Source organism: Musca autumnalis, unplaced genomic scaffold, assembly GCF_047663935.1.
Source record: "Musca autumnalis isolate F117 unplaced genomic scaffold, ASM4766393v1 scaffold_1, whole genome shotgun sequence".
Lineage (NCBI taxonomy): Eukaryota > Metazoa > Arthropoda > Insecta > Diptera > Muscidae > Musca > Musca autumnalis.
Window position 1 is genome coordinate 66,249,664 of NW_027411644.1, and position 7,105 is coordinate 66,256,768.

Here is a 7,105-nt window from a genome sequence, read left to right on the forward strand (position 1 = left end):
TTATAAAAAGTGTAAAAATAATTCTAACAAATTAATGTTGTAACGGATTAATGTAGAGGATTAGAATGGCATGTTTGTTCAATATTTCATTAATCAAACTCAATACTTAGTTAGGTGGATATAACTGAATGTGAGTGTAGTACAAATATCAAACCGCCTCAGTATTGTGCACTACTCCAAATGTCATTATGGTTGGATGTGGCCTCCTCCGTTTGAGTTTTCCAACCCCCTGACGTCCTGGAGTCGTTCCATTTTGAAGGCAAATGTTACCTCTCCTAGGGTTCGGCTTGTTATTTTATTGTAACAGTTCCGCTCCAGGTTCAAAAATGACGCCACCTGGATAAGATTTCTCCACAACGGAATGGGAGTTAGGTGAGTTGTATTGCTGAACAGTTAGTTGAAACAGGTGCAGTGTATCATGTGGCGCGTTATTGCATTCTTGGCAGATGTTCTGCGTTACGCCATCAATACTGATCCAATCAGGTATCGCTAAGCTGGAGTGTGTGGACACAGTCGTTTCCATTGTCCTCTTTCGCTTAGATGATTGGATAGTATTGGCACCATCAGGTTTGTCGCTGGAGTAACCATTGCGGGAGAAGAATGTCCAAAAGATTGTGGCAGAGATGCTCATTGCTATAATAGCCAAGCAGGTACAATTATCTTTTTGTGCTACTGCTAATACACCGGTAAAATCTACGCTTTCGTTATGAAAATGGTCCACTGTAACGATGATAGGGCCCGACGCCAAAATCTTACATTACAAACTCTGTCGTCTGGAGGGTGTGAAATTTCAGAAAGTTAGAGTTTAAACTGTTTCGGAAATATCACCCTGTAACGCACAACTCTCCGTTTCACTCTACAGATTTTCGACTGAAGTCCACGGTATCGAAAGCCTACGATAGTTCAAGAGATATCATGACTTTCGGTCGCAAAGCCTGTTATGTTTCAGTACTCGACTGATATGTGTGGATATGGCGTGTAATGATGGCAATTTGCCCCGTCAACTTTCCAGGCTTCTGGTGTAATATGGGTGGTTAACGATAAATAAACTCCTGGTAAATCCGGTTGCTTAAGCATTAACATTGAGATTCAGTGTGGGCCCAACGCTACGGATGATTTTGCATTTCGCTCATCTTCACTTGTGGTGGTACCTGGTCGTCTAGCATACTAGTCTGTTGACTTCAAGAGTAAGTTCCCTAACTCTAGGGTTCGTGCGATGAAATTCATCAAACTCATTTGCTACTCCGAGTCCATCCGGTGCATAGAACCGACCGCTAGAGGTTTGATAATAATTTCAGTGGAATGTTTCGTCCATTTATTAGCTTTAAATCTTCTGAGAGGTACTGTAAATTGTTGGCCCTTTAGCGTTATTGGAGTTCATAAATCGGCTTTTATCACCTAGCAACCTTTTCCAACATTCCCTTCAAATATAAACTAGATCCCGAAAACGTTTTAAGGACCATGATCTGCGAATCTGCACCTGGAATGTTTGCACTCTTTATAGAAAAGGTGCAGTTTACTCGCTGGCAGATGTACTTGAAAAGTACAAGGCCGACATTACTGCCATACAGGAAATACGATGGAACGGGAAAGGCACACACAACAACACCTAAAGGTGACGCACTGTATTATAGCTGCCATGACACAAAGCATGAGTTTGGTTGCGGATTTGTAGTTGGTCGGAGGTTAAAACATCTGGTCTCCAGCTTCACCCCAGTGAATGAAAGACTTGCTGCAATTCGAATAAAAGCGAAATTCTTCAACATCAGCTTTATTTGCGCTTATGCTCCCACTGAAGACAAGGACGAACAGACCAAAGATATATTTTATGACCGCTTAAAAGAAACTTATGACCGTTGCCCTGCCCATGACATTAAAATTATACTAGGCGGGGTTTAATGCCAAAATTGGAAAGAAGAATATCTTTGGCCCAACAGTCGGGAAATTCAGTCTCCACAGGGATCGTTCCGAGGTGCAAACATAGATTCGGACCACTACCTTGTTGCGGTACGTACCAGATTAAACGTAGCAAACAAAGTGCGAACAGACACAACACGGTAGTTGGGCATCGGTAAGCTGCAATCACAACAGATAGCCACAGCATATTCCACTCAACTGGCCCAACTGCTCAATCAAAGCACTCCTCGTCCCGATAACATATCAGGACAATGGCAAAACATTGCCCACTCCATGCAAACAGCCGCAAAATCAGTACTTGGATACCAGAGACCTCCACCAAGGAACCCATGGTATGACCAGGAATGTCGTGCTGATACCGAATAGAAAAATGCGGAATATAGGGCTACTTTACAATCAGTAGCAACGCGTAGCGCATGAGAGAGGTATCGGGAGAAAAGGAGAGAGGAGAAACGTCTTTTCCGCAGGAAAAAAGGAGGGGTGGAAAAGCGGGAGTGTGAACAAATCGAGATGTACAGGAGACAGAATGAAGTCCGAAAATTCTACCAAAGAGTGAAACATCAAACTGATGGCTTTGGAACTGGCACATCCTCCTGTAGAGACCAGCAAGATAATCTGGTAACTGATACAGACAGTGTGCTAAGGATATGGAAAGAGCATTTTTCCAAATTGTTGGTATCCAAAAGTAGCGAAGTCGACGAAGATACCACATATCCAATCCCAGAAGATGGTATTGAATGTATATCACCCGGCCAAGATGAGGTAAAGACAGTAATAAGCCGGCCGAAGAATAATAAGGCAGCAGGAGCTGATGGCCTACCAGCCGAGCTGTTTAAAACCGGAGGCGACACGCTGATAAGGTGTATGCATCAGCTAGTTAGCTCCATCTGGCAGGAAGAACGCGTACCCGACGATTGGAACCTAGCATCCTGTGTCCCGTCCACAAGAAAGGAGATAAGACTTTATGCTCCAACTATAGGGACATAAGTCTTCTCCCTATCGCCTACAAGATAGGGTCAGGGATATTGTGCGAACGACTAAAGCCCATGGACCTAAAGCCTTCGACCGCCCGCTACGTTCAAAGGTATTCCAAGCCATGTCTGAATTTGGTATCTCCGCAAAGCTCATTCGGCTTTGTAAAATGATTCTAACTGACACAAGATCTTCAGTTAAAATAGGAAAGAACCTATCCGAGGAGTTTTGTACCAAAAGAGGTTTCAGGCAAGAAGACAGCCTGCCGTGTGATCTTTTCAGCATCCTGCTAGAAAAGGTTATACGAGAGGCAAACGTCAAAAGAAGTGGCAAAATCTACACCAATAGCCACATGTTACTTGCTTATGCTGATGATATAGACATCATGGGACGATCCGTAAAAGAAGTAACCGATACCTTTATGAAGGTCGAAGGAGAATCTACTAAATTGGGTCTGGCGGTAAACGGCGAGAAGACCAAGTTGTTGGTGTCGACGCGCAATGCGTCCATTGAGATCGGACCAACTGTTGAAGATGGTTCCTATAATTTTGAGGTAGTAAAAGACTTCGTATACCTCGGCACAGCCGTAAACACAACAAACGACATCAGTTGTGAAATAAAAAGAAGAATTATATTGGGCAACAGACGCTACTTTGGCTTCAGTAAGCACTTCAAAAACAAAGCCACAACTCGTCAAACAAAAATAACGCTTTTCAAAACACTGATACTACCCGTGCTGATGTATGGTTCCGAAGCCTGGGTACTTGCGCAAGCAGATAAGGCAGTGCTTGGCGTGTTTGAGAGAAAAATTCTTCGAAAGATCTACGGACCAATTTGCGTTGACGGTGAATATCGACGTCGTATGAACCACGAGCTGTCTCTGCTATACAACGACATCAATATAGTTAAACGTATCGAGATGTAGCGATTGCGTTGGCTAGGCCATATAATAAGAATGAGCGATGATGAACCCGCTAAAAAGGCGTTTAAATTCGGGCCACATGGCGGTGCACGCAGAATTGACAGGCCAAAGAATAGATCGCGCAAACAAGTGGTTGAAGAGATGACAAGGCGCGGTATTCCAGAAAGCGAAGCACTAAACAGAGAGAATTGGAGATCTTTTCTTAGTTCGGTCTATGGAACAAATGTTCTGTAATGGACCAGCTAAATAAGTAAGTAAGTATGTTCGTTTGTCTCCTTAATCTGGCTCGAGGTCTAACCCCAGTTCTAGGAATGTGGCTACTTCAATGGGATTTAACTACAGATCTACTGGAATTATTTGAGTAGGTTTGGCAGGGCAGTTGAAAAGGTGCAGTGATTGGCAGATATTTTGCTGGGTGTCATCGATCCTTTCCCTATAGGAATTCAGACGGCTGCTGACGTTCCACAGCTTTCGAGGTGTTCTTCGAGGACCGCATTCACTCGCTGTTTATGGCATCTGCGACTCCATCCGTGTGAATGCTATTTAAATTTGATTGCAAGCTTGTTGTTCCCGGGAGGGATCTTTATGATCTAGAAATAGAGATCCAATGTTAAGATATGTTTTTCTAGATCATGAAAATCCCTGCCTACATGTCCAGTCCACAGTATGGTGATTAGAATGGTTTTCACGGTAACACCCGAGGAAGTACTGGAACGGAAGCATGCCATTTTGTTGCTGTACTGGAAGAATCTTTGTCTCCTCATGTAGATGATCCACTGAAGACATGAGGAGGCACCCTGTAACACCGACCTATCGCGTTATACATATGTGGTCATCAAGGTTTCTTTATCTGCACTCTAATTGCTGCCGGCTAGGGACTTGAGGACCTTGTTCCTACATTTCAGCTGGTCGTAGATAGTTGTGGCATGACCGGATGACGTGAATATGCTCTCGAATGTGACCCCTAGAATCTTGGGATAGTTAGTGGTCTTGCCAACCTCTCTACTGTCCATGTAGTGAACAGAGTGGCCGTAAATTTAGTGGCAGATCAGTCAAATAGGAGTTCAGATCGTTCAATCATCCGCATACAGAAAACATGAGGGGTAGAGTTTAAACAGTTTCGGAGATATCACCCCACCTTGGGGAACTCCCTGTCTTACTCTACGGGGATTTGAATTTTTGTTCCTGAATTCCATGTACGACTGGCGTCCACACACATAATTGATTATCCAACGTTTCCAACTTGGCCGGAGGATCCGATGTCATCAAACAGCGTGGAGTGATTGACCGTATCAAAGACTTTTGGCCAGTCAAGAGCCACCATCACTGTTCTATCGCACAGCTTCAGTCCTAGACTAATATGTGTGGAGATGCCGAGCAGCAGTGTTGTCGTGCTGTGCTGTTTACGGGAACCCATGCTTATGATCGGCAACTGGATAGCTGTTTCTGACGCTGGGGAAGATAAAAGCCTCAAGGTTCTTTGCTATGAGTGACAAAAGCGAAATCGGTCTATACGATTCAACTTTGCTGGAATCCTTACCTGGCTTCAGTAGCGGACCAATTTTTAAGACTTTTGGAACGATGTGAGTAGCAAGCGACAGGTTGAGAACTTTAGTGAGATACTCGACTCCCGGCACATTCAGCTGTTTCAACATTACCATGCAGATTCCATCAGGGCCCAACGCTTTGGATGATTTAACGTTCCCGATGGCATTCGCAACATCATCCATCGTAATGAGATCTAATTCGACGTAATACTCTTCTATTCGCCCTGTCACCCCCGGGTGCTCGACAAACTGTTGATTGAACTTGCGCACCTCTTCGGATTAATCTACATAACGTCGCCAAAGGTGTCTAAGGTCATATCTTCCTATTTCGACTTCGTGCTCCGGCTCCAGATGATTTAACCACTTGTACCGCTTATGCTCACCGACTAACCTGTTAAATTTCAGTGTCAACTCCCTGACTCTGTGGTCACTGGGATTGGCACGGCGCTCATTCGCCTATCGCTGGGATAGATGTTTGGATATTCGATGATGTCTCGAAACGTCCTTTCTGCTACCCGAAAATAAGAACGGTTGGGCAGATCTCTGAAGCGGTGAAAATTGATGAAAGTGTGGCGTTCAGAAGTGATGAAATCGGGCTGTCTGCTGTTGGAGATAATTATGGAGAGATGGTGTGATCCAAGAGAAACGACGGGTTGCCAGGTGAGACATCATTTGTCAGACCTGTTGACACGATGGTTACGTCTGGCGTACTGTGACACTCTCCGCTAATTCTGGTCGGGGCGTTCTCATTGACCGTGCAAAACTTAGAGCTATCAATCTTCAAAGCTAGTACTGCTCATTTTCCCTCTGTTCATTTCCGAGGACCGAATGCCACAACTCATGACGAACATTAAAGTCCACCACGACAATACGGCTATGACCTTTTAAAAGCCGGCTAATGTTCATCAACTCTACTTCGGCAGTTCCACACCTCACTGCTACCCGCCCCATACATTCCAAATATGGGTCATTAGAGCTAGGCTGAAGCGAGATAGGTCTGTATTGAACAGACTGGTGCAATAGGAAAGCTAATCCCCCACCTCCACTTCTGGTACAATCCTTCTTCAGTACGTGGTAACCATGACAACGCTGTAAGCTGCTGTTGTTGTTAAGCTTGGTTTCCTGCACCACTGCGACCATGATATTCTTCCGACTCATGAAATCCACTATTTCCTCGATTTTACCTCGGAATCCATTGTAAAAATGATGTACTTTCAGGGATTGGAACAACAACGGCTGGTGTTAGGTGCTCCGTGTGCGGCTGCTTTTGGGGGCACTGCGGAGGAGTCGCATATTCTGATTGCAGCAACATAGTCCCTCGAAGTCCCTCGAATGAACGACTCGAGAACAACTCCTGTACATGTGGTGTCGTAAGCAGAGCACCGAATACTCGCTCGAATTCCACCCGCTAGTGAAACTCTTCTGGAATTCGAGCAAACAAAACCTTACCCCACCACCATCAAAAAATTGTAACCAAAAAGTTTACCATCTCCCCACAATTTTTCACTCACGAGTAAATCGGAGCTCTGATCGTAAGACACGCCGTTCGGACTCGGCAATAGAAATTAGGTCCCATATCATTGAGCCAATATGAATCGGCGTGCACTCACTGACATGAGTTAAGTTCCCCTTATCCCTTCGTGGATGTTGTGGTAACATATGAGTACATACAATAAAATCTTTAACTGCCGTGATAGATCTGAAACTGTTCACTAGGTTCAGCTTTGCCTTAATGGCATCATTACGA